At 50.9% G+C, this 25,750-nt stretch overlaps 1 protein-coding gene across 1 annotated transcript in view; it reads left to right on the forward strand.

The window, feature by feature from the left end:
* Positions 1-6,937: 6,937 nt before the first annotated feature.
* The window catches only part of TFR2 (transferrin receptor 2), a 126,184-nt gene continuing 107,371 nt past the window's right edge, over positions 6,938-25,750 (forward strand). The window contains exon 1 of the mRNA XM_069215628.1: positions 6,938-7,039. The gene's annotated coding sequence lies outside the window, so the exon portion shown is untranslated. The remainder of the gene's footprint in view (positions 7,040-25,750) is intronic.

Genomic DNA, 25,750 nt, shown 5'->3' on the forward strand with positions numbered 1-25,750 from the left:
TTTTTTTTTTTCCACACAAAGAAACTTGTTGGTGATATTTTTTTTTTGGGGGTGGGGAGGGGTATCCGTTACGTACAAAAACACTGGCTTTCTCCCTCAGTAACTTGGTTAGAAATGGTGTCTTCATCAATACATGGTAATCTTTTCATGGAAATTGGGTTGTTTCATAGAAAATAAGTTTTGCAACTTGGATTAGTAGAATATCTTAGATTCTTTGTCACTGAGGGATTTTAAAAGTTATCATGGGTTGAAGAAAGAAGACATCTTCAGGTAGGAACCCCAGAATCCCTTTAACGTACAAAAATAACTTCAACAAAGCCAATCAAATTATAAACATAAAAGTGCTCAAAACAGGCAAGTAATTTAGAGCAGTTGTTAGTGTGTTTTAGAAATGTAATATGTGTGCAATATATTCCAGGTAGTTTTAGGAATGCTTTTTGACCTGACTTTCAGGTTTTTTATATGTTTTGGAATTTATATATGAGGTATGCCCTTGGCGGAGTTTGAATAGTAGATTAACCCCCAGTCACTGTCCAGCTCCTGCCCTGAGGGATGCCCCCTTTGGAGTTAGAATGGTAAATTTGCCCCAAGTCACTGCCGAGCACCTGCCCTGGGGGGTGACCTTTGCCGAGTTAGAATAGTAATAATTGTAGTAAAAATGGTGTGAAACCCACCTACTGTCCAGCACCTTTTTTAATGAAAAGGTCTGATTTCTAAATTAAAATATTTTTAATTAAAAGATACATTTGTTTTCCTGAAGGCCTTTTTTTTCTATTTGTTTGGGGTCCAGATGTTCTCAGATGAATCTGCCATTTTTTACGATAAAAATATATTTAGTATGATTAGGGATCATTTGGGTTGTTACTAGATGTCATTATTGTAATAGTTTTACTTCTACTTCTGTAGACAGGAGGCAGTATCTCCACCGCAAACTAACAGTTGTCCCCTCCTACTTCTGCAGCATGTGGTCACCAGCAAAGTCGTTGTACCACTCAACACAAAATGGTGGTTGGCTGACTTTATACAATTTTTTAGTGGAACTTTATTCTTTAAAACAACATTTATTTTGGACTTTTTTTGCGTTGTATAGATTCTGAGTGAACATATATTTATTTTGTACAGTGGAGAAATAATTTTCTACTTTCCTTTTCAGAACGACAGCCATTTTGATGAGGCATGGGCTGTACAGATAATGGAAATAGAGAAAGGACACCATATCAGGTGCATATGTATTGGACGCTGTGCTTTTGGCATTACTATGACCGAGTTTTAAATTGTTTTTTTTTGTACAATACATATTAATCTGGAATTGAGCTTTGGGTACCCTTTCACTCAATTGGCTGTTAGATATATATATATGGCTGGCTGTTTTTTTATTGTGATCTTTCGTCTTCTAGTACCTATCTATATATATATACTGTATATCTTTCTCTCTCTCTCTCTCTATATATATATATACATATATATATATATCCTCAAACAAAGGTGGTCTAAAAGTTGCTGGGCGGCGCACTCCACTGCCGGTGCCAGTGACGGAGAGGACCAGTCTCGAAAAATACAAATCACAAGAAGTATTCACTGCACTCCACGAGGTATCAATAGTGCAAGTTTATCCCCTGAGGGAACCACGCGTTGGTGGTTGTTATTTGGAATAAACTTGCACTACTGATACCTCGTGGAGTGCAGTGAATACCTCTTGTGATTTATATATATATATATATTCCTTTTAAAAATTCGAGTATATTAAGAATTTTGTATTGGTATGCTTGATAATGCTATATTGTGGTAAAGGTACTTGCAATTCATCTCTATGGGTATGCGTGGTGTGACATGCGTTGTAATGGTAGGCGTGTTGTAAAGGTTGAATTGTAAAACTATGCATGGTATGGTATGAGTTGTTCCATCATACAGCTGTGAGGACAGAGTCACAGACATAAGTACAAGTGGTGCAAGGCAAAACAGGAAGTGAGGTAGCAGTGTGGGCAGAGACAGAGATGTTTTAACGCAAGGGCAAAGTTTGCTGTGGCCCAGAGCCCCAGCTTTTCCGGTGGTCCCCTGATAGACTCAACTCAGTTCTGTCTTGATGGCTTTTAATAATTCTTAATCAGATTGTTTTAAATAACATTTTTCCTTTAATTTTGGTGATGTGTGAGATCTATTGCATGCTTATTGCAGACAAATGTTGTTGTTTCATGCACCATCCATAAAAAAAATATTTGAGCTCAAAACAGGACCTTACATATGAGAAATTGGAGGGTGTCACCTAGATTATTTGAAGTAATATTAGCGAGCTGCTGCTATGTTGCAACTTCGAAAATATACATCACTATCCCTGAATGTAAGATGTAAACACATTTAGAATCTGGCCTAGTGTCCCTGTGCACTGTCACTGACCTGGACAAAGAGGGCATGAAAGAGCTGAAACTGTATCATAAATGCAAAGCTGTTCCAAAAAGGGGCCCCCAAAATATGTTTCGTCCAGGGACCTCAAAGTCCTTAAGATGTCACTGGGCAGAGAGATAGGGGGTCATTACAACTCTGGCGGTCATGACGCCGTGGCAGTCTGACCGCAGCCAAAGCGGTAGTCCGATCTCTTAGGAGGCATTCTGACTGCCACATTATGACCACTGTGGTCATTCCGCGGTCGGACCACCAGTCCCGCCAGGATACTGCGTCCCACGGGCTGGCGATCCTAATCCACCGGGGCAGCACTACTAGCAGCGCCGCCCTTGGGATTACGACCCCCCCCTCTCTGCCTGCAGTTACATGGCAGTAGCATCGCCATGTAACAGCTGCTGGAGATGGGGTGCCGGGTGCCCCAGCAGGGCCCCTCTACTGCCCATGCACTTAGCAAGGGCAATGCAGGGACCCCCTTGCCTAGCCTCATTGCAAAGATCACCCGTCTGCTTTGCAGGCGGTGAACTTTGCTATAGGTGCTGGTGCACCTTACCCACTAGAGCATTGCCGTCTGCTCGATTACGAGCCGGCGACAATGCTGTAGTGTGTCTCTTGCTAGGTCAGCAGGCGGAAACTCCTATTTCCGTCCGCTCACCCAGCGGGAAACTCATAATGGGGCCCGCAGGGAGGTGGCCACGCTGGATACGGGTTTTCCGACCAAAACTTTGTGCCCCAGCATCGGGGTTACCTACCACATTTTAGGGCATCTCACAGCATTCCCGCACAAAAATGCATTTGTCATACATTTTTAGCGCTCTGGTCTGTTGTAATCTATCTGGGGGCTTTCAACCACGCCCACCGCACACCCATGGCTATCACTCGTTCATGGGCTTGCCTTTCAAAAATCCTTTGTTATTATTGGTAAATGCTTTACGTTTGTCCCTCCTTGGGGCAGTTTTGTTGCCGCCTTGGCCATCGATCCATGTTACATGGATAATTGCACTTTTGCCGATAACTTTGAACTTCTTTTTCCTTTTGTGGCTCTCCTTCGCACTCATGCTCTTGGCAGCCATGGCGCTTTAAATCAGCTTGCTTATGTAAACTGTTTTACTTGTCATTTTCAATTTATGAGGCAAGAAAAGTCCTGTTAGGAATTTACAACTCTAATAGCTCTACTTTGGGCAAACGCGAGACCTATTGCATTGTAAATGCTTGTTGTCCTAGTCAGACCCTGCAGGGCGTGTAGATAGCGTGTAGCATGTGACAATTGTAAGTATCATTGTAGGTGAAGGACGCAGCCAGCAGTCAAAATACTGCAGAGGAGAAAGAGAAAAGTGAGTGCATGAACATGGCGAAGGGAGTGACACAAGGAAGTAATGCAGAAAGACAGAGTGGAAAGACTGTTGAAGAGCGAGCACATGACCTGTCAAATAAGCAGAAGGAGGATTCCCGAAAGATGTGCAGAGAAAATGGCGATAGTGGCTAATATTGTGATAAACTGCAGAGAAAACCATTGTAGCTGCTGCCAAGATGGAGTGGGGACGGGCGGTAGAGCACGGAGCAGGGAGTGGTGGGGGTGAGGGACAGTTAACAAAAAAAAAAAACGTGACTGCCCCTCGGTGATCTCCAGCCGCCTCTCATCTTCTTCCCTCCCCAGCCAATCCTGACGCTTCTCTCATGTTGTTACACAGCATGAAAGAAGTGCCGCGATTGGCCTGAGTGGGCAGAAATGCTGCTCAGGGAGGGGGTGGAGCACTGCGCTTGGTCTCAACCAAGCTGTAAAATACAGCCAGATGGAAAGATTCTAAGGGCGCATATTTGGAAGGCCAAAATGGCATGCGCACTTAAAAGCGCACCAATACTCCTCTTGTTGACGTGGAGGAGGCTGCCCCCGCCCCGCCCTACGAAACCAGAAAAATAAAGGGATAATAAAAAAATACTTATATTATCCTTTTATTTTTCTGCTTTAAGCAGCAGGGCGATATTCCTCGGCCATAGCGGAAGGGCTTCCCCTGAGAGCAAAGAGGTGTGAAGAATAGAACAGGTGTGACTGAGACTCTCTGAAGACACCTATCCTTTCTAGAGACCTATCAATTTTCAATTCACAGTCTAGTACTCACAGAATGTAAACATTTTCAAAGTTAATTATTCACAAGACAATCCTCATTACTACTCATTGATCCTATACCGCCAACAAGCATTAGCAAAGCCAATAGGTTTAGATAGTTTTAGCGAGTTTTAGGCATATGTTCATTGCTATGTCTGGTTTCAACAACAGAAAACTCAGTCTCTCAAATACTGGTTACTGCTTTGATTTACTCTTGAGAAAGTGCCACTTCAAGTGTGACACTTTTGTCTTTGGAATGGCACTAGTCCGCACTCTGGAACCTTAGAATTGTCACACATGAGCAATCTGAAAACTTGGCAGCTATGTACTAGGTAGGTGGGGGTCGAGGGATAGCAAGCCACCGACCCTCGGAGATTTGGTGCAGTGAAATGCGTAAAACAGCATTTGTGCATGAAAAGTCAAACACATTATGGAATTCCTTCTTGCCAAGAGCCAGGAACGCGGAAGTGACGTGTGTGTGTTGCTGTAAACAGTTTGGCTGCAGCTTGCTTCCGCCTGTTGAAGGCCTCCCTCTCACTGGTGGCTCTGCTCCAGCCTTGGCGACTGTCTGTGTTTACTGGGGACCGGGGGGTGGCTGCAGGCAGCCCCCACCTGCCCTTTCCCGGATGCTCTTGCGCAAGCGAAGGCTCTAGCCCTGGCTACAAAAGGCCTGGCCTGGAAGCAGGCCAGGCAAACATGGAAGGGGGCCTGCTGAGAGACCAGGAGGGTGGGCTCTGGGTGGGTCGTTGCTGCCAAGGGGGTCATGTCATGTGTGACTTGGTGGAGTACCCAATGGGGAGTGGCCGTGCATTGACAGGCAACACCCTGGGCCAGTGGCGTCTCTAGAAGTGGCTTATAGTGGGGGCACGAAGTGTGCCACAGATCAAACTGTTCGGGACACCTACCAAGGGCCACTGTGAAGTGTGTATATTTGTTCATACGTTTGCTTCAAATGTTTGCATTTGACATTATATGGATGTCTGTATATATCTAAGTCAAAATATGTTGGTACATATGTATATATAGATACACATATACGAAGAAAGTCAGAATTAAACATTTGAAGCAAATATGTAGGGTTGTATATCCCTTTAAGAAATGCTGCTTTGGAATGAAATATGGTTGGAGTAATGTGTATGTGACAAGGTTCAGTCTGAGTTTATGTTCTGTGCTGCCGCTTGCCACATTCAATAGCTGTGACGGTGAGTGCCAGGACAGATAGAGCCAGGGCCTCGCCACACCTAACCCCCTCGCTTTAGCAGCTCCACTGCCCAGGCCATCAGAGTTCCTGGGAGGTGGGGTGGAGAGACAGGGACAAAAGACTAACACCTAGCAGCCTGTCAATGTGCAGGTGATGTTCACAGTGACACCTATAGGCCAAAGAGAGTATGACGTTCGCTGCAGTAACACCTAGTGGCCAATCAAAGCATGGTTCTTGATGCAGAGAGGCCTACAGAATAGTTTCCAGACAGAGCAGGATATTGGACACAGTAACTCCTAGTGGTCAGAGACTGAGCACCCAACATACTACAATATAGAGTAGCTATAATTACAGACCGTGGCCACAATGTTGCGTGGAGTGTTATTGATTGGTTGTTCGCTGGATGGTGTTTACGGTGACTTCTGACTGCCAGTTACTGTATGGTGTAGCTTCCAGTGGCATCTAATGCCCAGGGAGTGTATGATTAGGGCTCTAGGGGACAGTTAGACTGTGTTATTTTTAAAGTGATGCCTTCTGATCAGACTATGGTACTACCGGTTGTGAGGTTAGTAAGAGTATGCCACTTGGTACAGTGGCATCTTGTGGTCATGAAAAGTATGACACTGGTTACGATGGCATCCTACGGTGAGGAAGAGTGTATAGCATTTGTTTAATTACAATCTTGTGGTGAGGAAGAGTATGAAACTGGTTAAAGTGACATCTTGTGGTAAGGCACAGTATAGTATTGATTATCGTGACATCTTGTGGTAAGGCACAGTATGGCATTGATTACAGTGACATCTTGAGGTCAGGCAGAGTGTGGTGCTGGTTAAAGTGACTTCTTGTGGTCAGGCACAGTATGGCATTGATTATGGTGACAACCTATGGCCAGGCACAGTATGGCATTGATTACGTTGATATCCTGTGGTCAGGCACAGTATGGCATTTATTACACTGACAACTTGTGGTTAGGCAGAGAATATGGCCCTGGTTGACACTACAGTGGATTGATGCATAATGACGTGAGAATAATGGCTCCTAGATGCAGCTGGAAAAGGAGGGAATGATGGATAATAATTAACACATTCTAATGAAAGATGGGCAGAGAGACCCGGAGGTAAACAACGAAAGAGTAGGAGGGTCCAGTGAAGGTGGATACAGAGTGGAGGGGAAAGGTCATGACAGAGGGAAGATTCACGGGTATTGCGAAAGGGGCTCAGAGAGAAGCGTGTGAGCGACAGTAACAGACCCCGCTCCGGGTCACACATGCCTGCGACTGGATTCTGGCCGAGGTGGGACCTGAGGTAGAGTTCCTCGGTGCTCAGCATTCTCCGGTGAGTACCTGACTCCTGCCTGCCTGCCCCCAAATCACTATTATGCAGGGCTTTAAGTGGGCCGGGTCCTGCCGGTGCTTGGCACCAGCAGTTCCAAAAAAACCAGGGGCTGAGACGGGTCCCGTTCGAGCTCTTCATTTTTGCCCTGGGCATGAAAAACCTCTTCACTTGGTGGGGTGGGGAGGTGAGGGGGGGAGAGAGATGCACGCTATCAACCATCACCAGCCGTTGATGTAACCCTGGAGAGACTCCTTGATTATTCAGGTGCCATCCAGGCGCTGATCAGAAGATAGGTTCACCTGCTACTAGTCTGCTAGTGATCTGAAAGTACACTACCGGGGGGTCCGCAACAGGGTAAGACGTGTGATGGGCAGGAGGTGTGGAGGGCAGAGAGCGGGCTTTAAATTTAGCAGGTCTGCCGTGATAAAGCTGTTGCGTGGGCAGCTGCTGCCAAGTACTACCAGATGCTAGACATTTTTCCAAACCCCACAGTAACAAAGTATTTTACAAATTGTTGTATTTAACCTTTCTACTAGATGGGTATAGTTATTTCACAGTCTCATTATTACATAGTTTAAATATTTTTCGCTGTTATTTACCAAAAAATTCATTGTTGTTCCTCATTCTTCTTCTGCAGCTGACAATAATTGATAAAGCTCAAAAGTCCGGGCTTGTTTTAAGTGCATGCCAGTTGTGATATTATACATCTAAATCTGGATATGCAATGACAGAAAGAGGCAGCAGAGATTTTTTTATTTTACATGTTTAAGCCACGCCCTTAATTTCATTGGTTACGCCCATTGCGAGGCCCCCTCCGTTTTTTTAACCCATTGAAAGCCCTGCTCTTACGTCACTTGGGGCTCGACAAAAAGGCAGCGCTGCTTTCTTTCTGAATGTAGACGTCCGAGATATGAGCCACTCTTCCCCAACCCTTCCGGCCTCCCAGAGAGATTGTCCAGTTTCCGTACAGCCTGCCTGGGGTGTAACAAAGCCCCCCGCAGCCCCTACGGTGCGTGGGGGTGGGGGGGGGGGGTACCCAAACCCCAGGGGCCTCTAAAGCAGAGCACCTGCCCTGAGTGAGTCCGAAAGCCCGCCCCCCCCGCCCCCCCGCTCCATGTGCCGTGCAGAGGGGGCCCTTCCAATTTCGTTACCACACAAGCCCCAGCACTGCCGTCCTTTGAGCGGCACCCTCCTGTGGTGGAATGCCCCCTTTGGCTACTGGCAACCGCTGAAGTGCTTAAGGTGGTGAGCAATAGACGATCAAAAAGGAAGGCGCTATATGAGGCGAGCGGTGGCACCGTGAGCTATTGGTAGTCTCTGGTGCACCTTAACTGGCAGGCCCTGAAAAGATACTTACATTATTCATCATCATTTCCTTTATTTCGATTCAGTTGAATCATAAAAGGTACAAACACAGCAGATAAAAGAAGCATACATATCATCAAATACCAAATAAACAATTAAACAACAGATAAAAGTAGGTAAAAATTGATTATATACATATCCAAAATGCATTTAAAACTATAGAAACATATAAACTCTGATTTTCACAATGATACAGTCATCATTAAAGTATTCTCTTTGGCACTTAATTTCTTCATCGTAATATTCTAAAAAGCACTTACATTATTCAATCCTGGAAATGATCACTTCTTCGATCACTGTCTTTCAGCAGTCCTTTGGAAGACATTGAATGATTGTCCAAAGAACACACAAATTAGAAAATAAACATGAAGCTGCAATCTTGGCAATTATTCCTGAGACTGAAAGAGAGTTGTCAGTCTACTCCAAGGTTGCAAGCCACTGAGCTCAGAACAGGAAGGATGGCGGCTTCCTTTGACCACTCTTTGGATAACCAGATCAATGATGGTCCTCCGAAGATAAGCACCTTGGTTCATCTCCATTTAACTTCTATGAGTTATATTCAATTGGCTGCTGAAACTAGACAGTGCCTTCACCTAGGAGGAATGTCCTCTGAATTACCCTGAAAGGAAATAACTATTTGGATGTTGCTTAGGTATGACATAAGAGAGAATCCAACAGATTTAATAAAACAAGCAAGTGCTCGATCAAAAGAACTGAATTGGGTTGCGCTAAGTGATAAATCGAGAGGAACACCACAAAAGAGAGGTTCCTTAAGGTAGAACAGAAAAGGTATTGTGCCTTAATAGCGTGCAAAATGTATCCTGAGTCTTTAATATCATTGCTGTAATATTGCGCTGTCATTTTCATTGAGCTGTCGTAACACATGAAGGATATGGGATATTTTTAGTAGTTTTAGTATTGTTTTTAATTATCATTTTATATATCGTAGATAATGTTCTCTAAATGTATTTTTGGAGTAATTGGTAGTATAATTTGTATTTATTTTTATTGTAGATATTGTAAAAAAAAAATGTTTATTGTATGTAACTTTATATTTTTTCATTGCACCAGTTTGTTATTATAGTTTATATAAGATGTACATATTTTTTTTGTCGTTTTTAAAATAATTGTTTTTACTTTTTCATGTATTTATTATTTGTTACTTATTTTATTTTTTAGTGTGTTTTTGATAATTTACATTTTTTAAATTTATTATAGGTGTAATATTTTTGGAAACCTTTTTTAATTGTTTTAGAAATTTCAGGTTCTAAAAGTTAAACTATATAAATTTTTGCAGTTGTGTTTTTGTTTTAGGTGTCTTTTTAATTTCATCAGTTGTTTATTTGGTAATTTTGTTTGCTTTAGTTCCACTTATTTTGTTATTTTTTTTTTTCTGTAAGTATACAGCTGACAGATGTTCTTAATATTGTGAAATGGGGCCTGTTTTGAGTTTTAATAGTACAATTGATCTTTGTTAAAGTTAGTGATTTTCCCAATGTGGTAACATTTGGATTAGGAAGAGTAAATTTAGACCTCCCAAAGTCCAACACTTTTCCAAAAGTGGTTAAGTTTGCAGTCACAATAGTAGCTTATAGCCCTGCCCCCCAAAGGTCAGTCCTTTCCCTAATGTTTTTATGTTTGGAAAGGGAATATTAAACCTAGCCCATTCCCTCAAACTCCAGTACTTTCCTCACTGCTGTCAGGTTTGGGGTAGGAATAGTAAATCCGACCCCTCTCCTCATAGGTCAAATCTTTCCCCAGTGTGGTTAAGTTTGAAGTGGGAATAGTGAATCTGACATCCAAAAGTTCCTAAAAACAATGTGGTGCTGTGGCCTTCCTTTATTATAAATAAACAACACAAATGAAAGAGCCTGCAAAGAGGCTGTCTGCAGGGGTTGACTGAAGGGCTACACTTAAATGTGTGCACACTTAAGCACCAGTTACAAGTTTCCTATGCAGAATTCCATTCTACCTAATGATAGATGGGCCCGTTTTCCTGCACCAATATTTGGTAGGTGCTGGGACATCAGACCCAGTTTCACAGCCAGTAAAGTTACATTGGAAAGGTCTGCAGTGGTGCCAGGCCCCAGCCCTCAGCTCCCGCCCCACCTTCTACCAAGCCAAGCATGTAATGATCCCCTTGTTGAAAGAACATCCTCTATTTCCCATGTTCAGCCTCCCGTGACGTCCTCTACTCAGCCGCACCGGTCACACCTCGTGGACATGTACTACCTTCCCAGAGCAGGTGGCAAACATGACTAATGTCTGTCTGTCCATCAAACCGTTCTTATAGCCCGGGAGCCTGGCATAGTCTGAACTGCCACGCTTGCAGGAGTAGGATGGTTAGTGCGTTTGTTGGCTCTGTCATTGGCAGCACTGGGAGGGCCAATGTGTTGCGCGAGCTGCAGTGGCCTCCTGACGAGTTCCCTGGCACTTATTTTGTTCACAAATTAAGCACTGAGTCAGGTGCGTAGTGCTTCAGAACCGCACTCCGTGCCACAAGCTCCTCCAAGCCCTGGACCCCCGGAACCAGTTCCTTGTACTCCATTTGGACTTCCCAAGGAACTCAAAGGCTGGTACCTTGTTGCTAGTTCCTTCCGCCTAAGCCCAGGGCCAGAGAAGACTAACGCTGCTGCTCTGAGTTCAGTCATGAGTCGCTGACCTGGACGTGGTGGAGAAGAACTGCTGTGGGGCCTAAAGACAACAATCATCTGGTTGAAAGAACAACTGAGGCCGTGTCAGAGATACCCAAGGAAAGCATCTGCTGATGAGCTTGCTCTATCCATAGACCTGCCCTGCCCAGCCTCCTCTACCAACTGGTGTTCAGGCGCTGGCCGGATGGCCCAATGGTGGACCACGCGTGTCACCTTGAAGAGGTTGCTGCAAACCCAGTGTGACTTTGGAGTATCCCTCTCTTCTAACTTTGAGTCAAAGGAGGAACGCTTGCTTTTGCCATTGCATTGTGGATCGCCAGAGTGCCTCTCATAGTGTGGGGGGACAGCACTTCAATCTAAGCTGATTAAAACATCTCTTTGTGACCTACCTTTTTAGCAGTTACAAGTTCTGATGTCACCTAACCCTAAACTTCATTGCCCTTGCAGAAAACAGCACATGGAAAGAGCAAGGAAAAATAAACATATGTGTCCTCGTTATGTTTCCCTGGGGGGCGTACGGTTTTAGTAAATCTGGAAATATGCCAAAAACCGTAGGTGGATGTGTGGGGGCACGCACGCGCCACCCGGGAAAGACCCTCCCAGGGCAGAGTAATGCAAGCTGGAACAGTAAATCCTATTTAAGGGCTTGTGTTGCATTTGCGTCGCCTTGTCTGATGCCAGAACAAGACAAGCCCGTGATCAATCCGGCCCTGAATGGGTTGTTCACTGCTTAGGAAAAACGATTTTATTGCCTATAAGTCCAAAAGTGCATTGGCTGCAGGCCTCTCGTCCTCCAGTTTGCAGGTGTGCACGTGTCTGCCTGCTCTTGTCTGTAGTCACGAACCACGCACTTGGTGGTTGCTCGCCTGTGGTTTGTGTTCACAGTTTCAGTGCGTCTCCTGCGAGCTCGCAGCCCGGTTTGAGGGTCTGTGACATTTCATCATGTGTTGTCATTGTTTCTCGTTGGTTTCGCAGTGGGCTGTTTGTGGTTCTTCCACACTGCAGTCTGACTACAGTGCACTTTTCTGTGTATTTGTTCCTAGTTTTGTCTTTGAGTTACGCTGTGGTCTGGCAGATGTGCATTTTTCTGGGTATTTTCTTCTCGGTGCGTCTTCACGAGTTACGCTGTGGTCTGGCACACATACGCTTTTCTGTGTGTTTGCTCTTTGTTCCGTGTCCCTTGGTTAGACTGCCGCCTCCCAGAGCGTCGCAGACAGCCCCTGCCTTTTCTTGTGCTAAAGTCAGGTGAAACACCGAGCAGGGCTGTCAATCTCGTAAACACAGGAGGTTGTACAACACCAACAGGGCCAGATGACAGTCGAGCTCAAGGAGGGGAGCGGAGACACCTGGGGGTGGGGCAGGGGCAGCTGGTCTCCTACCTAGGAGCACGACCCCTGCCCTCTCTCCGGGGGGCAGATACACAGTGTGCTGGCATTGTGCAGACCGTCTCATTTCACAGCCTCATTGCCTCTCGGGTGCAGACGCTCTCATTTTACAACCCCTGTCCCTCTTGGATGCAGGCTGTCCCATCACACTGCCGATCCCCCCCCCCCCCTGTGATGGACCCGGGGTACTGAGTGTCTCACTTCTCCCAGAATGCCAGGGGGCCAAAATGTCTCATTTCGGTGTGTCTGCTGTCTCTTCAGGTCTCACATACGCATTGTACTCTCTCAAAGCCCCCGCTCCCGTCTGTCTGGGGTACACACGGGAGCCCCCCTGTGCTGCTAACATTCCTAAGGATGTGAACAGTACAGACTGTCTCATTCACAACCTCCTCTCCATTGGGAGGTCTCGGACCGTCTCACTGAAAGCCTCCTGCCCCCTCCGTGGGTACTGACGGTCGCATTTCACACACCAGCTGCCTCTCCGGGTGTCAGTGGGGTAGACGATCAGACATACAGACCCTGCCCCTCCCTCCGGGTGTCAGAGGTGCACTGTCTCATTCACGCCCCCTGCCACCTCGGTGGGTGCAACGGGCACGGACTGTCTCATTCACGACCCCTATGGGTACAGACCGGCTCATGTTGCTATCACTGCCTTTTCAGGGGACGTGGAGGGTACAGGGTCTCTCACTTCACACACGTGTGTCTCAGGGGTACAGATGTCTCCACGGGGGTTCTACACAAGCCCCATTTCAGCTTTCCCGTATGTCCGGGGCAGCGCAGGGTGGCACTGCCCTCTCCTCCCGCCCCCGGGCAGCCCGTGCCCGCTCCAGCGGTGACACCCAGGCGGTCCCGGCTGATAACCCCGGGGAGGGCGGCCGGCAGGGCTGGGCCCTCCTTGCATCACCGATAGCGGAGCGCAGGGCCTTATCTGGGGAGCAGAGGCCCTCGCAGTCACGTAGGTTTAACCCGCCCCTCTCCCCCCCCCGGCCCTCCTGCCCCCTCCAGCCGCCCCCCCCCCCTGCACAGCGGGTGGTCAGTCATATTGTCAGTGGCAACTCAGCCGGACCCGGATCAACGCTGTCCATAGGGTCCGCCTGATCAATAAGTTAACTGAACACCAACACTCGGATCGATACACTTATCAGATCGATACAATTATCAGATCGATAGTTATCAGAGCTAAATACAGACCAGCTTCCGATCAGTACCACCGACCGTCTCACTGGTGCCGCAGGAACCCGGATCGGGCATTATCCCGATGAGTAACGCACTGAGCTCTAAATCAGGGGCCTTATCGATGGGTGACTATGAAACGCTAAAAAAATAAATTCTTATAAATTCTATTATGAATGTGTAAACGGATCGATAGAGTCGTCTATGACTGATTATCTGAACTCGACAATGTCCACACAGCTGCGGTGTGAGTACACACTGAGGCCTGCAGGAAGTAACGTGCAGATACTGACTGCGTCACTGCAGATGCTGCAACCTGAGGAGTGGAGGTACTGCCCTGTCACAGGTGAAGCGGCCCCCGCTGAAGGCGGAGGTACTGCCCTGTTACAGGTGGAGCAGCCCCCCGGAAGGCGGAGGTACTGCCCTTTTACAGGTGAAGCAGCCCCCGCTGAAGGTGCTGGTACTGCCATGTTACAGGTGAAGCAGCCCCCGCTGAAGGCGCCGGTACTGCCCTGTTACAAGTGAAGCAGCCGCCCTGAAGGTGGAGGTACTGCCCTGTTACAGGTGAAGCTGCCCCTCTGAAGGCACTGGTACTGCCCTGTTACAGGTGAAGCAGCCCCGCTGAAGGTGCAGGTACTGCCCTGTTACAGGTGAAGCGGCCCCGCTGAAGGTGGAGGTACTGCCCTGTTACAGGTGAAGCAGCCCCCCTGAAGGCGCCGGTACTGCCTTTTACAGGTGAAGCAGCCCCCGCTGAAGGCACCGGTACTGCCCTGTTACAGGTGAAACAGCCCCCCTGAAGGTGGAGGTACTGCCCTGTTACAGGTGAAGCAGCCCCCCTGAAGGTGGAGGTACTGCCCTGTTACAGGTGAAGCTGCCCCCGCTGAAGGCGCCGGTACTGCCCTTTTACAGGTGAAGCAGCCCCCGCTGAAGGCACCGGTACTGCAGTGTTACAGGTGAAGCAGCCCCCCTGAAGGTGGAGGTACTGCCCTTTTACAGGTTAAGCTGCCCTTCTGAAGGCACTGGTACTGCCCTGTTATAGGTGAAGCAGCCCCCTCTGAAGGTGCAGGTACTGCCCTGTTACAGGTGAAGCAGCCCCCGCTGAAGGCGCCGGTACTGCCCTTTTAAAGGTGAAGCAGCCCCCGCTGAAGGCGCCGGTACTGCCCTGTTACAGGTGAAGCTGCCCCTCTGAAGGCACTGGTACTGCCCTGTTACAGGTGAAGCTGCCCCCCTGAAGGCGCTGGTACTGCCCTGTTACAGGTGAAGCTCCCCCTCTGAAGGTGCAGGTACTGCCCTGTTACAGGTGAAGAGGCTCCGCTGAAGGCGCAGGTTCTGCCGTGTTACAGGTGAAGCAGCCCCGCTGAAAGTGCAGGTACTGTCCTGTCACAGGTGAAGCAGCCCCGCTGAAGGCACTGGTACTGCCCTGTTACAGGTGAAGCAGCCCCCGCTGAAAGTGCAGGTACTGCCCTGTCACAGGTGAAGCAGCCCCGCTGAAGGTGCAGGTACTGCCCTGTTACAGGTGAAGCTGCCCCTCTGAAGGCACTGGTACTGCCCTGTTACAGGTGAAGCGGCCCCGCTGAAGGTGGAGGTACTGCCCTGTTACAGGTGAAGCAGCCCCCCTGAAGGCGCCGGTACTGCCTTTTACAGGTGAAGCAGCCCCCGCTGAAGGCACCGGTACTGCCCTGTTACAGGTGAAACAGCCCCCCTGAAGGTGGAGGTACTGCCCTGTTACAGGTGAAGCAGCCCCCCTGAAGGTGGAGGTACTGCCCTGTTACAGGTGAAGCTGCCCCCGCTGAAGGCGCCGGTACTGCCCTTTTACAGGTGAAGCAGCCCCCGCTGAAGGCACCGGTACTGCCCTGTTACAGGTGAAGCAGCCCCCCTGAAGGTGGAGGTACTGCCCTTTTACAGGTTAAGCTGCCCTTCTGAAGGCACTGGTACTGCCCTGTTATAGGTGAAGCAGCCCCCTCTGAAGGTGCAGGTACTGCCCTGTTACAGGTGAAGCAGCCCCCGCTGAAGGCGCCGGTACTGCCCTTTTAAAGGTGAAGCAGCCCCCGCTGAAGGCGCCGGTACTGCCCTGTTACAGGTGAAGCTGCCCCTCTGAAGGCACTGGTACTGCCCTGTTACAGGTGAAGCTGCCCCCCTGAAGGCGCTGGTACTGCCCTGTTACAGGTGAAGCTCCCCCTCTGAAGGTGCAGGTACTGCCCTGTTACAGGTGAAGAGGCTCCGCTGAAGGCGCAGGTTCTGCCGTGTTACAGGTGAAGCAACCCCGCTGAAAGTGCAGGTACTGTCCTGTCACAGGTGAAGCAGCCCCGCTGAAGGCACTGGTACTGCCCTGTTACAGGTGAAGCAGCCCCCGCTGAAAGTGCAGGTACTGCCCTGTCACAGGTGAAGCAGCCCCGCTGAAGGTGCAGGTACTGTCCTGTTACAGGTGAAGCTGCCCCTCTGAAGGCACTGGTACTGCCCTGTTACAGGTGAAGCAGCCCCCGCTGAAGGTGGAGGTACTGCCCTGTTACAGGTGAAGCAGCCCCCGCTGAAGGCGCAGGTACTGCCCTGTTACAGGTGAAGTAGCCCCCCTGAAGGTGCTGATACTGCCCTGTCACAGGTGAAGCTGCCCCCGCTGAAGGCGCCGGTACTGCCCTGTCACAGGTGAAGCTGCCCCTCTGAAGATGCAGGTACTGCCCTGTTACAGGTGAAGCTGCCCCCGCTGAATGCACCAGTACTGCCCTGTTACAGGTGAAGCAGCCCGGCTGAAGGCACTGGCACTGCCCTGTTACAGGTGAAGCACCCCCCTGAACGTGCAGGTACTGCCCTGTTACAGATGAAGCAGCCCCACTGAAGGCGCAGGTACTGCCCTGTTACAGGTGAAGCAGCCCCCACTGAAGGCACCGGTACTGCCCTGTTACAGGTGAAGCAGCCCGGCTGAAGGCACCGGTACTGCCCTGTTACAGGTGATGCGGCCCCGCTGAAGGCGCCATTACTGCCCTTTTACAGGTGAAGCTGCCCCTCTGAAGGCACTGGTACTGCCCTGTTGTAGGTGAAGCACCCCCCGCTGAAGGTGCAGCTACTGCCCTGTTACAGGTGAAGCAGCCCCCGCTGAAGGCGCCGGTACTGCCCTTTTACAGGTGAAGCTGCCCCCGCTGAAGGCGCCGGTACTGCCCTGTCACAGGTGAAGCTGCCCCTCTGAAGGTGCAGGTACTGCCCTGTTACAGGTGAAGCTGCCCCCGCTGAATGCACCGGTACTGCCCTGTTACAGGTGAAGCAGCCCGGCTGAAGGCACTGGCACTGCCCTGTTACAGGTGAAGCACCCCCCTGAACGTGCAGGTACTGCCCTGTTACAGATGAAGCAGCCCCACTGAAGGCAGAGGTACTGCCCTCTTACAGGTGGAGCAGCCCCCCTGAAGGTGGAGGTACTGCCCTGTTACAGGTGAAGCTGCCCCCGCTGAAGGCGCCATTACTGCCCTTTTACAGGTGAAGCTGCCCCTCTGAAGGCACTGGTACTGCCCTGTTGTAGGTGAAGCACCCCCCGCTGAAGGTGCAGCTACTGCCCTGTTACAGGTGAAGCAGCCCCCGCTGAAGGCGCCGGTACTGCCCTTTTACAGGTGAAGCAGCCCCCGCTGAAGGTGCTGGTACTGCCCTGTTACAGGTGAAGCAGCCCCCCGGAAGGCGGAGGTACTGCCCTGTTACAGGTGAAGCAGACCCCCTGAAGGTGGAGGTACTGCCCTGTTATAGATGAACCTGCCCCCGCTGAAGGTGCCGTTACTGCCCTTTTACAGGTGAAGCAGCCCCCGCTGAAGGCGCCGGTACTGCCCTGTTACAAGTGAAGCAGCCCCCCTGAAGGTGGAGGTACTGCCCTGTTACAGGTGAAGCTGCCCCTCTGAAGGCACTGGTACTACCCTGTTATAGGTGAAGCAGCCCCCGCTGAAGGTGCAGCTACTGCCCTGTTACAGGTGAAGCAGCCCCCGCTGAAGGCGCCGGTACTGCCCTTTTAAAAGGTGAAGCAGCCCCCCTGAAGGTGGAGGTACTGCCCTGTTACAGGTGAAGCTGCCCCTCTGAAGGCACTGGTACTGCCCTGTTACAGGTGAAGCGGCCCCGCTGAAGGTGGAGGTACTGCCCTTTTACAAGTGAAGCAGCCCCCCTGAAGGCGCAGGTACTGCCCTGTTACAGGTGAAGCTGCCCCCGCTGAAGGCACCGGTACTGCCCTGTTACAGGTGAAGCAGCCCCCCTGAAGGTGGAGGTACTGCCCTGTTACAGGTGAAGCAGCCCTCTTGAAGGTGGAGGTACTGCCCTGTTACAGGTGAAGCTGCCCCCGCTGAAGGCGCCGGTACTGCCCTTTTACAGGTGAAGCAGCCCCCGCTGAAGGCGCTGGTACTGCCCTGTTACAGGTGAAGCAGCCCCCCTGAAGGTGGAGGTACTGCCCTGTTACAGGTGAAGCTGCCCCTCTGAAGGCACTGGTACTGCCCTGTTATAGGTGAAGCAGCCCCGCTGAAGGTGCAGCTACTGCCCTGTTACAGGTGAAGCAGCCCCCGCTGAAGGCGCAGGTACTGCCCTTTTATAGGTGAAGCAGCCCCCACTGAAGGCGCTGGTACTGCCCTGTTACAGGTGAAGCAGCCCCCCTGAAGGTGGAGGTACTGGCCTGTTACAGGTGAAACGGCCCCGCTGAAGGTGGAGGTACTGCCCTGTTACAGGTGAAGCAGCTCCCCAGAAGGCGCCGGTACTGCCCTTTTACAGGTGAAGCAGCCCCCGCTGAAGGCACCGGTACTGCCCTGTTACAGGTGAAGCAGCCCCCCTGAGGGTGGAGGTACTGCCCTGTTACAGGTGAAGCAGCCCCCCTGAAGGTGGAGGTACTGCCCTGTTACAGGTGAAGCTGCCCCCGCTGAAGGCGCCGGTACTGCCCTTTTACAGGTGAAGCAGCCCCCGCTGAAGGTGCCGGTACTGCCCTGTTACAGGTGAAGCTCCCCCTCTGAAGGTGCAGGTACTGCCCTGTTACAGGTGAAGCGGCCCAGCTAAAGGCGCAGGTACTGCCCTGTTACAGGTGAAGCAGCCCCGCTGAAAGTGCAGGTACTGTCCTGTCACAGGTGAAGCAGCCCCGCTGAAGGCACTGGTACTGCCCTGTTACAGGTGAAGCAGCCCCCGCTGAAAGTGCAGGTACTGCCCTGTCACAGGTGAAGCAGCCCTGCTGAAGGGGCAGGTACTGCCCTGTTACAGGTGAAGCTGCCCCTCTGAAGGCACTGGTACTGCCCTGTTACAGGTGAAGCAGCCCCCGCTGAAGGTGGAGGTACTGCCCTGTTACAAGTGAAGCAGCCCCCCTGAAGGTGGAGGTACTGCCCTGTTACAGGTGAAGCAGCCCCCGCAGAAGGCGCAGGTACTGCCCTGTTACAGGTGAAGTAGCCCCCCTGAAGGTGCCGATACTGCCCTGTCACAGGTGAAGCTGCCCCCGCTGAAGGCGCCGGTACTGCCCTGTCACAGGTGAAGCTGCCCCTCTGAAGGTGCAGGTACTGCCCTGTTACAGGTGAAGCTGCCCCCGCTGAATGCACCGGTACTGCCCTGTTACAGGTGAAGCAGCCCGGCTGAAGGCACCGGCACTGCCCTGTTACAGGTGAAGCACCCCCCTGAACGTGCAGGTACTGCCCTGTTACAGATGAAGCAGCCCCACTGAAGGCGCAGGTACTGCCCTGTTACAGGTGAAGCAGCCCCCACTGAAGGCACCGGTACTGCCCTGTTACAGGTGAAGCAGCCCGGCTGAAGGCACCAGTACTGCCCTGTTACAGGTGAAGCAGCCCCGCTGAAAGTGCAGGTACTGTCCTGTCACAGGTGAAGCAGCCCCGCTGAAGGCACTGGTACTGCCCTGTTACAGGTGAAGCAGCCCCCGCTGAAGGCGCAGGCACTGCCCTGTTACAGGTGAAGCAGCCCCGCTGAAGGTGGAGGTACTGCCCTGTCACAGGTGAAGCAGCCCCGCTGAAGGTGCAGGTACTGCCCTGTTACAGGTGAAGCTGCCCCTCTGAAGGTGCAGGTACTGCCCTGTTACAGGTGAAGCTGCCCCTCTGAAGGCACTGGTACTGCCCTGTTACAGGTGAAGCAGCCCCCGCTGAAGGTGGAGGTACTGTCCTGTTACAAGTGAAGCAGCCCCCCTGAAGGTGGAGGTACTGCCCTGTTACAGGTGAAGCAGTCCCCACTGAAGGCGCAGGTACTGCCCTGTTACAGGTGAAGTAGCCCCCCTGAAGGTGCATATACTGCCCTGTCACAGGTGAAGCTGCCCCCGCTGAAGGCGCCGGTACTGCCCTGTCACAGGTGAAGCTGCCCCCGCTGAAGGTGCAGGTACTGCCCTGTTACAGGTGAAGCTGCCCCCGCTGAATGCACCGGTACTGCCCTGTTACAGGTGAAGCAGCCCGGCTGAAGGCACCGGCACTGCCCTGTTACAGGTGAAGCACCCCACTGAACGTGCAGGTACTGCCCTGTTACAGATGAAGCAGCCCCACTGAAGGCGCAGGTACTGCCCTGTTATAGGTGAAGCAGCCCCCACTGAAGGCACCGGTACTGCCCTGTTACAGGTGAAGCAGCCCAGCTGAAGGCACCGGTACTGCCCTGTTACAGTTGAAGCATCCCGGCTGAAGGCACCGGCACTGCCCTGTTACAGGTGAGGCGCCCCCCTGAACGTGCAGGTACTGCCCTGTTAGATGAAGCAGCCCCACTGAAGGCGCAGGTACTGCCCAGTTACAAGTGAAGCAGCCCCCCTGAAAGTACTGGTGTAGGAGGCTGGCCTGGTGTGTGTGGTGGGTACCTATGGTACCTACACCTTATACCAGGTCCAGTTATCCCTTATTCGTGTAGTGTAGTCAGTGTCTTTGAAGCCGGGCTCTCTAGAGGTAGCTGTGGATGAGCAGCAAAGGCTTATCTAGGAGACATGCAAAGCTTATGCCAAACCACTAAAGTCACACAGCACATACACACATGAAAGAACCGCACAGTGGCACAAAAATAAAGGTACTTTATTTTAGTGACACAAATACCAAAATACTCTATAAGCAATACTCTGGTAACAGGTGAGTAAACTCACCATTATATACACCTCAGTTGTCAGGAAGGAGCATAGAAAGTAATTGAAAACTGTGCAATAACAATTTTGTAAAAGGACTGTGCAAGATCCAAGCAACACTGGAAGAAACAGCAGATGGATACAGACAGAGGAGGACCTGAAAATGAAGGTAACCAAGTCCAGTTCCAGCTGGAGAGTCCGGGTGGGCAGGAGCCACTACCCACTTCTGTAGATGCAGGACCACGTCGAGCGTGAAAACCAGGAGTCGGTTATGCAGCACAGGAGCAGGGGAAGAGTTCCAGGAGTGATGCAATTGAGGTCCCACGTCGGAAGAAGAGTTGCAGTCAGTCAGTGGTGTGGACAAATGACCAACAAGCTTTGGCAAAGGCAAGAGTTGCAGAAGAGAAGTTGCAGAGCTGCTGGGGACCAGGAACGTCCGAGCAGACTCAACCCAAGAAGGGGAGTCCCAGGCAACCCCCAGCAGTCAGGAAAGCAAAAAGTTGTGGATGCAGCCCCCACAGGCAACTCACAGGCAGCAGGCACTGGAGTCGCAGTGAGTTACACTCAGCACACCTGGAAGAGAGTCCCATGTCGCTGGAGCAGCAGGCCAGAGACTTCGCATTGCAGAGAAGATTGCTGGAGGCCAGGGCTACATGGAGCCTGAAGATCTCTTGGAAGAAGAGTCAACAAACCTTGGTAGCTGCAAAAGTTGTGGTGCACAGGGGTACCGTTCTGCAAGGAAAGGGAAAGACTTACCACCTCCCAAGTTGGACAGCTGGTAGAGAAAACCAAGGGGACCACTCCAGGCCACCACCTGTGTTGCAGGCTCCATGCAGAGTTGCAGGAGGGAGGATCCGTGCAGCTGGTCGTCATTGCAGTCTGTGCCTGCGGATGCAAGGGAGTGGCTCCTTCACTCTAAGGGAGATTCCTTCTTGCTTCTTGATGCAGACTGAAGACTTGCTGCCCTCGGAGGATGCACAGCCGGGGGAATGTTGCAGTTCCTGGAAGGAGACAGAAAAACAATGTTGCACAGCGAAGTCGTTGCTGAAGCTGCAGATTGTTGGTTCCTGTGAAGTCCAGTTGTGGTTCCAGTGGCCAGATGTCGAAGTAATCATTGCAGAGGAGTCCTGCTGGAATCCTGAACGTCGAATCATAGGACCCACTCAAGATGGAGACCCTAAATAGCCCTACAAGGAGGAGTGGTCACCTAGCAGGGTGACCACCTATCAGGAGGGGGCTGAGACCTCACCTACCTGACATGGCCACTCAGACGCTCCTAGAGGCCTCTGCCCACCCTTGGAATCAAGATGGGAGAATCAAGTGGCCACCTCGAGGAGCTCTGGGCACCACCCCTGGGGTGGTGATGGACAGGGGAATGGTCACTCCCCTTTCCATTGTCCAGTTTAGCACCAGAGCATGGACTGGGGGGTCCCTGGACTGGTGCAGACTGGTTTATGCAAGGAGGGCACCAAATGTGCCCTTCAAAGTATACCAGTGGCTTGGGAGGCTGCCCCTTCCAAGCCATGTAACAACTATTTCCAAAGGGAGAGGGTGTTTGTAAGGAAATGCCTCCTTGGCATGGTTACCCTCCCTCTAACTTTCTGTCTTTGCTGATGCTAAGTTTTGATTGAAAGTGTGCTGGGACCCTGCTAACCAGGCCCCAGCACCAGTGTTCTTTCCATAAACTGTACCTTTGCTTCCACAATTGGCACAGCCCTGGCACTCAGATAAGTCCCTTGTAACTGGTACCCCTGAAACCAAGAGCCCTGATGCCAGGGAAGGTCTCTGAGGGCTGCAGGATGTCTTATGCCACCATGGGGACCCCTCATTCAGCACATGCACACTGCCTCACAGCTTGTGTGTGCTGGTGGGAAGAAAAAGACTAAGTCGACATGGCACTCCCCTCAGAGTGCCATGCCAACCTCACACTGCCTGTGGCATATGTAAGTCACCCCTCTAGCAGGCCTTACAGCCCTAAGGCAGGGTGCACTATGCCACAAGTGGGGGCATATGTGCATGAGCACCATGCCCCTACAGTGTCTAAGCAAAACCTTAGACATTGTAAGTGCAGGGTAGCCATAAGAGTATATGGTCTGGGAGTTTGTCAAACACAAACTCCACAGTTCCATAATGGCTACACTGAAAACTGGGAAGTTTGGTAACCAACTTCTCAGCACAATAAATGCACACTGATGCCAGTGTGCAATTTATTGTAACATACACACAGAGGGCGTCTTAGAGATGCCCCCTGAATACCAACCCGACTTCTAGTGTAGGCTGACCAGTTTCTGCCAGCCATTCACACACCAGACATGTTGCTGGCCACATGGGGAGAGTGCCTTTGTCAATCTGTGGCCAGGAATAAAGTCTGCACTGGGTGGAGGTGCATCTCACCTTCCTCTGCAGGAACTGTTAAACCTGGAGGTGAGCCTCAAAGGCTCACCCTTTGTGTTACAGCACCCCAAAGCGTCCCAGCTAGTGGAGATGCCCGCCCCTCTGGCCACTGCCCCCACTTTTGGCAGCAAGGCTGGAGGAGATAATTAGGAAAACAAGGAGGGGTCACCCACCAGTCAGGACAGCCTCTAAGGTGTCCTGAGCTGAGGTGACCCCTGCCTTTAGAAATCCTCCATCTTGAGTTTGGAGGATTCCCCCAATAGGATTAGGGATGTGCCCCCCTCCCCACAGGGAGGAGGCACAAAGAGGGTGTAGCCACCCTCAAGGACAGTAGCTATTGGCTACTGCCCTCCCAGACCTAAACACCCCCCTAAATCTAGTATTTAGGGGCACCCCAGAACCTAGGAAATCAGATTCTTGCAACCTGCAGAAACAAGAAGGACTGCTGATCTACAAGCCTGCTGAGAAGACGGAAGACGACAACTGCTTTGGCCCCAGCCCTACCGGCCTGTCTCTTGATTCGAAAACCTGCAAACAGCTACTCATCCGACAGGGACCAGCGACCTCTGAAGCCTCAGAGGACTGCCCTGGAATAAAGGACGAAGAAACTCCAGTGAGCAGTGGCTCTGCTCAATACCTGCAACTTCTTTGCAACAAAGAAGGAACTTTCAAAGACTTCACGTTTCCCGCCGGAAGCGTGAGACTTCACACTCTGCACCCGACGCCCGCGGCTCGAGATCCAGAGAACAAACACCACAGGGAGGACTCCCCGGCGACTGCGAGCCCGTTAGTAGCCTGAGACTACCCCCCCTGAGCCCCCACAGTGACACCTGCAGAAAGAATCCAGAGGCTCCGCCTGACCGCGACTGCCTGAAACAAGGGACCCGACGCCTGGAACCAGCACTGCACCCGCAGCCCCCAGTACCTGAAGGAACCGAACCTCAGCGTAGGAGTGACCCCCAGTCGACCCTCTGCCCAGCCCAGGTGGAGGCTGTCCCGAGAAGCCCCCCCTGTGCCTGCCTGCCTGCACCGCTAAAGTGACCCCCGGGTCCCTCCATTGATTCTTATCTGAAACCCGACACCTGCTTTGCACACTGCACCCAGCCGCCCCTGTGCCGCTGAAGGTGTGTTTTGTGTGCCTACTTGTGTCCCCCCAAGTGCTTTACAAAACCGCCCTGGTCTACCCCCCCACCCCCCGAGGACGCGGGTACTTACCTGCTGGCAGACTGGAACCAGAGCACCCCTGATCTCCATAGGCACCTATGTGTTTTGGGCACCTCTTTGACCTCTGCACCTGAACGGCCCTGAGCTGCTGGTGTGGTAACTTTGGGATTGCCTTGAACCCCAAACGGTGGGCTGCCTGTGCCCAGGAACTGAGACTTGTAAGTGTCTTACTTACTTCACAAACTAATCTTTACTTACCTCCCCAGGAACTGTTCATTTTTGCACTGTCCACTTTTAAAATAGCTTATTGCCATTTTAACAAAGACTGTGTATGATATTGCTTTTATTCAAAGTTCCTAACTTACCTGTGTGAAGTATCTTGCATTTCATGTGTTAACTTCAAATCTTGAATCTGTGGTTTTTAAAATAAACTAAGAAAATATATTTTTCTAAATAAAAACCTATTGGCCTGGAGTAAGTCTTTGAGTGTGTGTTCCTCATTTATTGCCTGTGTGTGTACAACAAATGCTTAACACTACCGTCTGATAAGCCTACTGCTCGACCACACTACCACAAAATAGAGCATTAGAATTATCTAATTTAGCTACTATCGTACCTCTAAGGGGAACCCTTGGACTCTGTGCACACTATTTCTTAGTTTGAAATAGTGTATACAGAGCCAACTTCCTACACTGTTGCTTTCCTCTACCAAAAGAAACCCTTTGTTCTGCCTTCCTGGGCTTGAGTTGCTCAAGCAGCAGGAGGGCAGAAACCTGTCTTTAGGATGACGGCAGTGCAGGCTGCCCGGGAAAACCCTGCAGACTGGTGGGAGCAAAGTTAAGGGTCCTCTAAGGGGCCTCCAGAGTGCATGGAATCATACAGCGAATACTGGTAACAGTATTGGGGTATGATTCCAACATGTTTGATACCAAACATGCCTAGGTTCGGAGTCAGCATTATGTAGCTGCACATAGGTAGTGACCTATGTCCAGTACATAGTTAAAATGGCTTCCCCGCCCTCACAAAGTCCGGAAAAATGTTGCTGGAGTTCGTAGGGGCACCTCTGGTCATGCGGGGGAGCCCTCACACACAGGTATTTTCACCCTGCCCTCTGGGCTAGGAGGGTTGTAGGAAAATGGCTCCCTGTTGCAGTTATCCCCCACTTTTTGCCTGATATTGATGTTGACTTGACTGAGAAGTGTGCTGGGACCCTGCTAACCAGGCCCCAGCACCAGTGTTCTTTCACTAAAAATGTAACATTGTTCCACAAGTGGCACACCCCTGGCACACAGATAAGTCCCTTGTAAAAGGTACCAGTGGTACATGGCCCGGTGAACAGGGAAGATGCCTAAGGATTGCAGCATGTGTTGTGCCACCCAAAGGGCCCCCTCACCTAACACATGCACACTGCCATTGCAGATTGTGTGTGTTGGTGGGGAGAAAAAGGAGGCAAAGTCGACATGGCATCCCCCTCAGGATGCCATGCCCACAAAATACTGCCTGTGGCATAGGTAAGTCACCTCTCTAGGAGGCCTTACAGCCCTAA

This window comes from Pleurodeles waltl, chromosome 12 (assembly GCF_031143425.1).
Source record: "Pleurodeles waltl isolate 20211129_DDA chromosome 12, aPleWal1.hap1.20221129, whole genome shotgun sequence".
Lineage (NCBI taxonomy): Eukaryota > Metazoa > Chordata > Amphibia > Caudata > Salamandridae > Pleurodeles > Pleurodeles waltl.